Raw genomic sequence first — 9,297 nt, forward strand, 5'->3', positions numbered from 1 at the left:
ATCCCTGATGAAGTAACTTGTAAGTTTTTGTTTTTGTTTTTTTTCCTTGGGAGGCACTCTGCAGTCAGAAAGTTAGCAAAGTGCTAACAGTTGTTAAGCGCCTTGGGAAATGTGAGCAAAACCCCTTGCAGATGCAGCGCTGGAGACAGACCTCAGCGGCCTCAGGTCTGGACGGCCTGCATCTAACTGCAGGCTGACTCACCACTGATGTTTACCGAGAAGATGACCCAACCCAGGAGTGAACCGTTCATCTGACCCTCAGCTGCCTCTGCCCTTGACACCCACTTCCTTGCTTCAGAGTCTTATAGAAATGTAAGATAAATGGAAGATTATAGGGTTCAAAGCAAATTAAATAAGAGAAGTAGCAGAGGAGCAACCCTTGAAGAGTGGCAAGCCGTTCTCCCTTTCTGGAAAAAAAGACAAGCAAGCCCCATGGCCCTGACACCCCATGGGGGGATTTAGAAAATAGTGACCAATGTGTAACATTTATTGACATTTTAGCATTGTGCAAGAGGCTTTACGTGAATCATCTTCATAATAAACTTCCAAAAGAGGCACTATCCTCATTTTACAGAAAAGGAAACTGAGGCACAGAGTGGTGAGGCCACTCGCTCAGGATTGGGGCTGGGATTTGAACTCAGGACTGACTTAAGCCTCTGGTCTTCCCATGATGCTGTGCTGCTCAGTGACCTGGTATCTGTGAAATATTACAGTGCACCTATGGGCTTTCCTGTACTGTTTTGGGAAAGAAGGTGACAGTTTAGGTGAAATCTGGGCATGAAGCAGGGAATCAGACTTAATGAGCTTTCAAGGCTCCTCCCACCCAGAGATTCTGGGAGTGTGACTTGGGATGTCTGAGACCACTATTCACCCGAAAGGACGGTGCATTGGGAAAAGGGGGTGATGGCCCTCCTGGCACTGGGTAGCGTGTTTTGGTGGGAGGCGTCAGGGAGAAAGTGGCATTTTGGGGGCAGCACGCAGTGGGGGGGGCTGAGGGATCCCTCATTCTCTTCCTCTCCAGCCCAGGCTCGCCTGGCTGTGGTCCTGCCCCTCTGGAACAAAGTCTCAGTGAACAAAGGACCTTTTCATGAACTGCAGGCGGGTCCCCTGACTACTACTAAGGTTATTGAAACAGGCTCCCAGGAGAATAGTCTGTTAACAGCACATGGTTTTGTGCCAACAAGCAGGACTCAAATTATGACAACACCCTCCCTATGGTTTGGTGCAGGCTGGAAGGAGACTTTCCTGTATCCACCGCAGGGGAATGACATGGGGGAGAAAGCAGGAGCAGCCCAGGATAGCTCCAAAGCGCAGCCCCCTGCCAGGCAGTGAGCGTCCCACCAGGTCATTCACCTGGAAGTGAGTCATTTGAAAATTGTGGCCTTGGTACTTTTTCCAGGACTTGCATCTGAGGATCTTAAAGTGCTCTGTGTGTTCTCTGGTCCTGGCTGCTACTGTTTCCATTAAACAGGCAGGGAAACTGAGTGAGTCACACAGCAGGAGGGAACCAGGAGTGGGCGGTCAGCCTACTGTCTTCTAGCCTTGGACACTCTGACTTTGAGGGATTCAGTCCTCTGGCAGGACATAGTTGATACCCATGCCTGTCACTCCCCAGATCTCGGGTATAGTTCAACTGCCTGCATGAACTACTGGGGAGGAAGGGACTTTCCATGGCTTTAGTTTAAGCCACTTGAAAGTCTCTGCATTTTTTAAAAAAAAGCTTATTTATTTTGAGAGGAGAGAAACAGAGAGAGAGGGAGGGGCAGAGAGAGAGGGCGGGGCAGAGAGAGAGGGAGAGAGAGAATCCCAAGCAGGCTCTGCACCATCAGCGGGTGCTCGAACTCAGGAACCATGAGATCATGACCTGAGCTGAAATCAAGAGTCGAACGCTTAACCAACTGAGCCACCCAGGCGCCCCCTAAGTCATCTGAAATCCTATGGGGCATGCTAGAGCTGGTGAGAGGTGAGCTGGGAGACCTTGCTTCTGTTCCCAGCTGGTACCAGTTCCTGGCGCAGTGGATCCCAGACGTTCCTCCTCTCTGTGTGCATTTCATGATAAAGCCCCATGAGGCCAATGAATCCCTAGCACACTGCCTTGCACATTGTAGGTGCACAGTAAATTCTTGCTCAAGCAATGAATGAAGGCTCTCTTTTAAATCAGTCCCTGTAGTGAGGACGTGGGCATCCTTGTTTCCTACTTTCCTTTGGGGGTGAGGGTGAAGAAGGGAAAGCCACTTTCCTGATCTCCCCATCACTGCACCCCTACCCCCCACGCTCCCCTTCCAGATTCAGGTTGTAGAAGGGAAACCCAGAACCGCGGAAGCTGCCAGAAGCCCCTGTAAGGAGTCATGCTCTTTGGTCCAAGTCGCAGCTCAGAGATCTATTCACTCAGGCCAAACCAAGACCCAGAGACCTACCACCAGCTGGCTCAGACGTCTGAACTGTAGCCCCTCCCGCATCCCCTTGCCCAGCCCCTGAAAAACACACCTGTGGAGGTCACACCTTCTATGCTCCCTCCTTTCAACATGTGTCTTACAGTTAGGATGGCTCTTATTCCTCTCTCTACCTTAAGGTGGAGGTGTTGCCATGGGCAACAGTGATGTCACCTACCAGTTACTTCCATTCTGCTGATGTCAAGGGGTGGGCCACCTGGATGGATGGAGGGGGAATACACTTTCTTTGGGAAAATGTCACAGGTCCCAAACTGCTGAGGAGGACCCTACAGACCTCTTGGGCACTCCCAAATGACCCTTGTCCTCTCCCAGAAAACCTAACCCTTCTCTCCCATCTGGATGCCTATTCAGGCCAAGACTCAAATCTGATTCTCCCTCTCCCAGAGCTGGATAAAAGGTCAGGACTAGAAGCTTTGTCCTCAGCTCTGAACAAACCACAGCTAGGGCACCAATGAGCTCCTTCCTTCTATGCATCTGGGACAGTCTGGGTCCCCACAGCCTTGTCCTTCAGCCAGACATCCGTGGCACTAATGGGGAAGCTGAGGGCCCAATTCGGCAGAGAATGTGGATCCTCGAACAACCTCTACTGTCTTTAAGAGCTCATACTAGCCAAACTAAAAGTCTGTGCCAGGCACAGTGCTGAGTGCTTTCTATGCGTGTCCTATGAGTGGTTGTCCCCATCTTACCAATGATGAAACTGAGGCTTGAAATAGTCAAAACACTTGCCCCAATACAGAGAACGTCCATACACTGAGCAGGGGAGCCAGGACTCAACCCTAGTCCACCCTACGAAGGCTCAGGAGGGTCACACCTCCTTGGTGCCGGGGCACCCTGGAGACTGTGGCTTACTAAAGATGAGCCACGAGGGGGCCTGGACAGAGATTACAGAGAGCCCTTTAAATCCAAAGAGGCCATTTGGGCAGGCCAAGCTGACCTGAGCCAGCCAAGGCAAGGTGCCTTAGTACTGCTTCACGCCCGTGCGCATGCAGGGGATGCTCGAAGTGGCCAGTCTGGGGCCTTTCACTTCCCCGAGCATCTGCGCTGATCAGGACCACGTTTCTTTGCTCTGTGCTTGGCTTCCTGTTAACCCAACCTGGCCGCCGGACCAAATCGTCTTAATTTGCATCTAGCATTCACATCCATGGCCTGGCCTTCCAACCCTGAAATGTACAGTGGTTAGCTTATGCAAATGAAACTATGTAGCTGGGAGCTAATGCTTATAAAGCACTAAACAAATTAAGTAACTAAAATAAAAGTAGCTAAATTATGCAAGAGGGAATGGAGAAATGCTATCAGGTAAACACTGTCCCCGAGGCACTGGCCAAGGAGACCTACACAGCCAAGCTGACTGGAGTACTGCTCTACCAGGCAGGTATCTCTCCACTGCTGAGAGGGCCACAGGAGTGAAGAGGGGCCCATGCTATTGGACTGCCCTGCTTTGCCAAGCACGAGCTGCCTGGATCTTTGGTTTCCCATGTGGCTCTCCCTGCCCTGCTTTGCCAAGCACGAGCTGCCCGGATCTTTGGTTTCCCATGTGGCTCGCCCGGGACGCAGGGACCAGAGACCATCTAGTCTGCATGATGGTCACACGTCTTCCAAATTAATAAAGTAGCATTCTAATTTGTTCTAATTTGTACCCACTCCTGGGAGCCTCTGGAGGTGACACAGTAGTCCAGGTCCAAACCACTCTGAAAACTGTGGAGATGGGGTTTCTGCACGGGCACAGCTAAGAGCTAGACCTTGGGCCAAGTGACAAGATCCAGGTAAACACCACCCTTTATGGCAAATCTGTGAAGGCACCGGCTGGTCCTTCCCAACAGAGTTGGAGGCATCCTCATGGGCCAAGAAGCTCGTTTGTTTAAAATACTGTCTAGAGACAGTATGTAGTAAAATGCTCCATTCCAGCTAAGTAAGCGCTAACATGTATCCTGTGGAAAATAAAGGATCACATATATGGAGGTGTGAAATGGAGTTCTGGGAAAGATTTCCTGAACAAGTTTGGGAAGGGCATTTGCAGGCGAGTAAGACCTGGACAAGAAGGAAAGAGGGAAGAGATGGGGATTGGGGGTGGGGTGGGGAGGGCGGGATCAGCATGTTTGGACACTTGCCACCTCTGGCCACTCCTGGGGGCAGTCTCTGCCTAGGTCAGGGGCCCCGGGTAGCTGTGGCCTTCTCCCTCTGCACCACACCCAGGTGGCACTTACTCATCACCCTCCCATCGGGTCCCAAACTGGATTTGCCACCTCACAATACCCAGTGATTAAGAAGGAAAGTCATTTGATGCTGGGGCCAGGCCTCCTGTCAGCCATCAAGACTGAGCTTGCTCTTTTTTTCCTCGCCTTTCTGCCATCAGATGAGTTTTCCATTTTTCCTCCATGTGAGCTGAATGGGTATTTCTTCCTTTGACAAAGAAAAAAGCAACTGCTCTTTCCTCCTTCCCACAAGGACCCCCAACCAAACTAGCTTTTTAAGCTTAAACTGCTTCTTGCTCTGTGAATGTTCAATGACTGGGGCTCAGCTTCCAGGTTCCTGAACACTTCACTTCTCTGTGCCTTTGTTTCCTCATCTATATGAGGATAACAATACCTCCACATAGGACTACTATGAAGATTAAATGAATTAATGCAAAGAAAATGGTTTTGGAAAAAAAAAAAAAGCTTGACAAATAAATGCTAAGCCCTCAATAATTGTTGGTTATCAGGACTGCTGGGTATGGTTGCACGGGTGGTGTACTGCTCAAGAACCTGGCCGGGGTGCGGTGAGGATGAATCCAGTTCACATGCCAATTGCCCAGCTATGAGCCTTGGCCATGCCCATCAAGACGAGGCCCCAAGGTGGCATCCTAAATGTCACCGAGGTGCCACCCCCTTGCTGAGAGGTGTATCTTACTCTAATTCACACAAGGGATGGAATAGGCTAGCAACAGCCCTGGCAGTTATTGTCGATCGCTGGCATTCCCAGATAGATCTCCCTCCAGAACAAGACCGGATTAGAGGGGGGGGTCTGGGATAGACTGGTCTCAGCCATTAAGGTCCCACTCCTCAGCTGCCCAGCACTCTTGGAGCACTCGCCCCTCCCTTGGGACGCTGCTCGGTTGAAGTCCCGCGGCGTCCCCTACTACTTCATCCCTACTGATCCTCCCACAGTTTTGGATTCTGAAGCAACTGTCTCCTTCATAATTGCTGACGGCCACTTGTCTCTGCTGACACTGAGAACTTCCAGTTGTTGGCAGGTTACTCCTTACTTCTTATAAGATCCATCTCCCTGCCTCTCCTACTCAGTGAGTCTTTGAGGTCAGACAGAGGAAGTCTTCCCCTTTCCTCAAGTGACAGTGCTAGAGAGTCCTGAAGGCCACAGCCTCATCCCCCTCAGCTTCTCCTCCTGGAGGTAAAACCACCGGTTCTCTCCCTTCTCCCTCACAAGATGCGCCCTGCAGACGCCCCTCGCCATGCCATCCCCTCTCCTCTGGACCAGTTCCCTTTGGCAGTGCTGCTGTCCCTGGCAAGAGGCAGCATGGAGAACTGAGCTCAGGGGCTCCAGCAGCCTGACCCCACCCTTCCATGGGCTCCGCTGGTCACTGCCTCCCACTGAGGCGTGTACCCCCTCCATCAGATGGAATTTCCCACTTTCTTTCTCTTCTTCATCCCGGGGGTTCCGGAAGTTAAAAATACAAAACCAGCTTTCTCCCAGGCAGTACTTTCTTTGGTGGGCAATTTTGCCAGAAGCCTCTACCTGGAAGTTCTTCCCCAGGTCTTGCTCTCAGGTAAAAAGTTCACCCCCACACCCTCTTCTTTGTTTCCCTTTGAGCACCGCAGGAGGTGGGAGCCATTCCCAGTAAGGTGACAACTTCTAGGATGATGGCATCAGGTTAAGAGGTCAGATCCTCGCCCACTGAAAGCCAGAGCCTGAAATGGATGCATCTTTGAAAATTATGGAGTAAGAGGATGGCATCTGAACAAAAGCCTTTCCATCCACTGCGAGAGAGCAGAGAAGAGACTCCGAGTAACCACTTTATGGTTACCCACAAGTGGAAAATATGAGGGCTGGATGGCCTGGAGCAGCAGCCTGCACAGGGAATTAGCAAACAATGAAAGCCACTTAGGCACGTAGGCTGGAAGGAGGACTCAAAAGCACAGCCTATTATGTTATTAATAAAGAGATGAATGGCGGCAATTCCATCTGTGGCTGCCGAGGCGTTTTTCACAGCCAACCTGGACCAGTAACTACACCAGGCTCAGACCAGCTTCACTCAGCAGCCTCTTCGAGGTAGAACTGGTTTGTAAAAGGGAAGGGCCCTGGGTCATATCCAAAAGAGTAACAAGAAAATGGGATTCCCAAACGGATTTAGATCTCAAAGACCAGGGTCCAGGATCTGCCAGTATCTGGGGCTTTTCCAGTTTTGAAAGGGGGGCGAGGGGCTTTTCACACCAGGCAGAGGATGCAAAAGGCAATGTGCCGTCCCTGAGTGGTTCACTGAAATATTTTCCCTTCCTGGCTGGCAGCCTTTTGGTTTTTAAAGAGCATTTCGGAAGGGATGCCTGGCCCTGGGGCTTCGGAGTCCCTTCACCTGGCAGCCAGAAAGCTGGAGACACTGGGAGGGGGATGGGGATGGGAGTAAGGGTCAGGCGGCAGAAAACTATCTGCAGCCACAAGAGAAAGTTCGGCGCTGTGTGAGGTCCCCTCCACTAATAGTCCCGAAAGAGGAAGCCGGCGAAGGCTTCGCCCGACCCCAGCAACCTCACCCCAGCAACCTCACAACTATAAACCTTACACCGGGAAAAAACAAGCTACACGCCTACTGCCCCCTTCTAGGAGTGGCCGGGCCTGTCTTTCTGCCAGAGCACTCTGCTCAGACGGTGATAAGTAACAGGGCCACGGGGTCCGCCGCGGGGGCTGGAGCAGGGCCTGGGGCGCGCGGGACGTGCGGCGCCGGAGACCCCGCGTCCGCCTCTGCACGGGCGCCGCAGCCGGGTCTCCCCCAGGCACCCAGCCTGGGGCCGCGCACCGCCCACTCTTCCGCCGCCCGCACTCCACGCCGCCACCTCGGGTGCAGCGCCGTCGGCCCGCGGGCCCCCACCCCCACCCCGTGAGGTGGACGCGTCGGACTTACGCTGCCCTTAGTCCCACGCTCCCTCGCTGCAGGGACCGCGCCAGCCCCGCGGCGCGCGCGCGGGTCCAGGGCCCGGAGGCCGCTGTTCTCGGGCGGCTTCCGTCGAGCGTCCCGCTCTGCACTTAGAAGGACTGGGGGCGCGACACCCCAGCCGGCTCCCGCCTGCTGGCCTCCATCAGCACGGCCCTAAAGGCGGCGGAGTTACTCATTTCCTGGACGTCCCAGAAACTTTTTCCTCCTTATAAGAACAAAACACCCGCCTCTACTCGCGGCAGCGGAAACTTCTTAAGGAGGACCGCGCGGGTTGCGGCGGCCGGCCCCGGGGTCGCCGTAGAGGTCGGCCCGTTGACCCCCAGAAATTTCAGAGAGGCCAGCAGGACTGGAAGGTGACCGGCAGAGCCGGGATTTGGCCACCGGAGTAAACTGGGGCGGGTGGACAGGGAGTCGGGCAGGACGCCCTTAAAAGTCGGTCTGGGCCGGCGGAGTGGAAGGGGTTAAATCACTGCTAGTGGGCCGAGCGTTTTCCCGCGGCGCGTTTCACGGGCGGCGGAACTCCGGGGGCCACCTCTTTTGTCCCCGGGAGGGAAATATAAATTGAGCCGCCACGCCGGCCCTTTTCTTTTTTTTTCTTTTTTTTTCTTTTTGCGGCTTGAATGTATTAGAAGAACTCACCAAACTGAACGAGAAGCGAAAGCATCGTAGTCTTTCTTCCTGAGTAACCCTGCACAAAGGAGAATGATGACCACACGGGTCTATCCGTAGAGGGCGCTTTAATGTCCAGAGCCTGTTTACCCTTGTGGAGTTAGCCCTGAAGGAACTGAGGCCGGGAGGGACAGCAGCAGCAGCACCCTGGTGGCGCTTAATGGGTTATGAAATCCATAACCTCTTATTTTCCCTTTGTGACCTGCTCCAGTGCCACAGCCAGTGGAAGTGGCCGGCAACGGCTTGAATAAATCCTGCATTAAGTGGCTTTGGGGGAGTCAAACGCCACCGAGGGCACCTTGGGGGAAATTATGAGAACACACTGTCCAAATGATTATCACCACTGCTACTGCTGTCGAGTCTTAGATCACCTACTTCCTTCCCTCTTCGCGCCAGCCAAATAACTTTAACACTCGCTTGGAAGACATTAGGGAGAGTCGGAAAGAGAAACAGGCAGTGAGACAAAGTCCTAAAAATAGACCCCCTGGCCCTTGGCCCAGGTTACTCTTGTTTTCAAATTTTGCTGTTGTTCATAGCTCTTTCCTTACGTCAGGGACAATTATGAAAGAGTTTTGGGAGCTGGTGGGGAGGCATGGGGAATGGGCTTGTAGGGGCCAAGGGCAGGCTGCACCAAGAAGGGCCGGTTTGGTCTGAACATTATTTTGAATTAAAAGCAAGGAAACCGCAGCAGATTTGGGAAAAGCTCTTTACCTCCCCCTCCAATTGCCTGCCCCACCAGGAAGAGAGCTATTACCAGAGATTTCTCTTTACCTAAGAAGTTTCTCTGCTTAATAAGGCAAGCTTTCTTTTCCAAACTTCTCCTTTTACCTCCCTGCTAAGAGTCTTTCTCCCCTTTGTCTCCTTAGGCCCCTACCCCTCTCCTCTGCTCCCATAAGCTCCTGTTGCCTCACTGCCTTCGGAATTTGCGTGTCTGCATGGATTTCCCTTACATAGGAACCTAAATCTGATTTTCTCCTGTAAAAAAATCTGTCAGCTGTCGGTTTGACTCTTAGTAGAATCAAATGACTAGTA

The 9,297-nt window shown here is 52.6% G+C and overlaps 1 protein-coding gene across 4 annotated transcripts in view; it reads right to left on the reverse strand.

Annotated features, from left to right (window-relative positions):
* Positions 1–7,758, reverse strand: part of LOC102968262 (inositol 1,4,5-trisphosphate receptor interacting protein) — a 31,579-nt gene extending 23,821 nt beyond the window's left edge. For 3 of the 4 annotated variants that reach the window (XR_006209438.1, XR_006209440.1, XR_006209439.1), the window contains exon 1: positions 7,564–7,758. The gene's annotated coding sequence lies outside the window, so the exon portion shown is untranslated. Of the gene's footprint in view, positions 1–2,487; positions 4,077–7,563 lie in introns of those variants that run through there. The other variant, XM_042961164.1, reaches the window with a different exon arrangement.
* Between the last annotated feature and the right edge of the window lie 1,539 nt (positions 7,759–9,297).

This window comes from Panthera tigris, chromosome D2 (assembly GCF_018350195.1).
Source record: "Panthera tigris isolate Pti1 chromosome D2, P.tigris_Pti1_mat1.1, whole genome shotgun sequence".
NCBI lineage: Eukaryota > Metazoa > Chordata > Mammalia > Carnivora > Felidae > Panthera > Panthera tigris.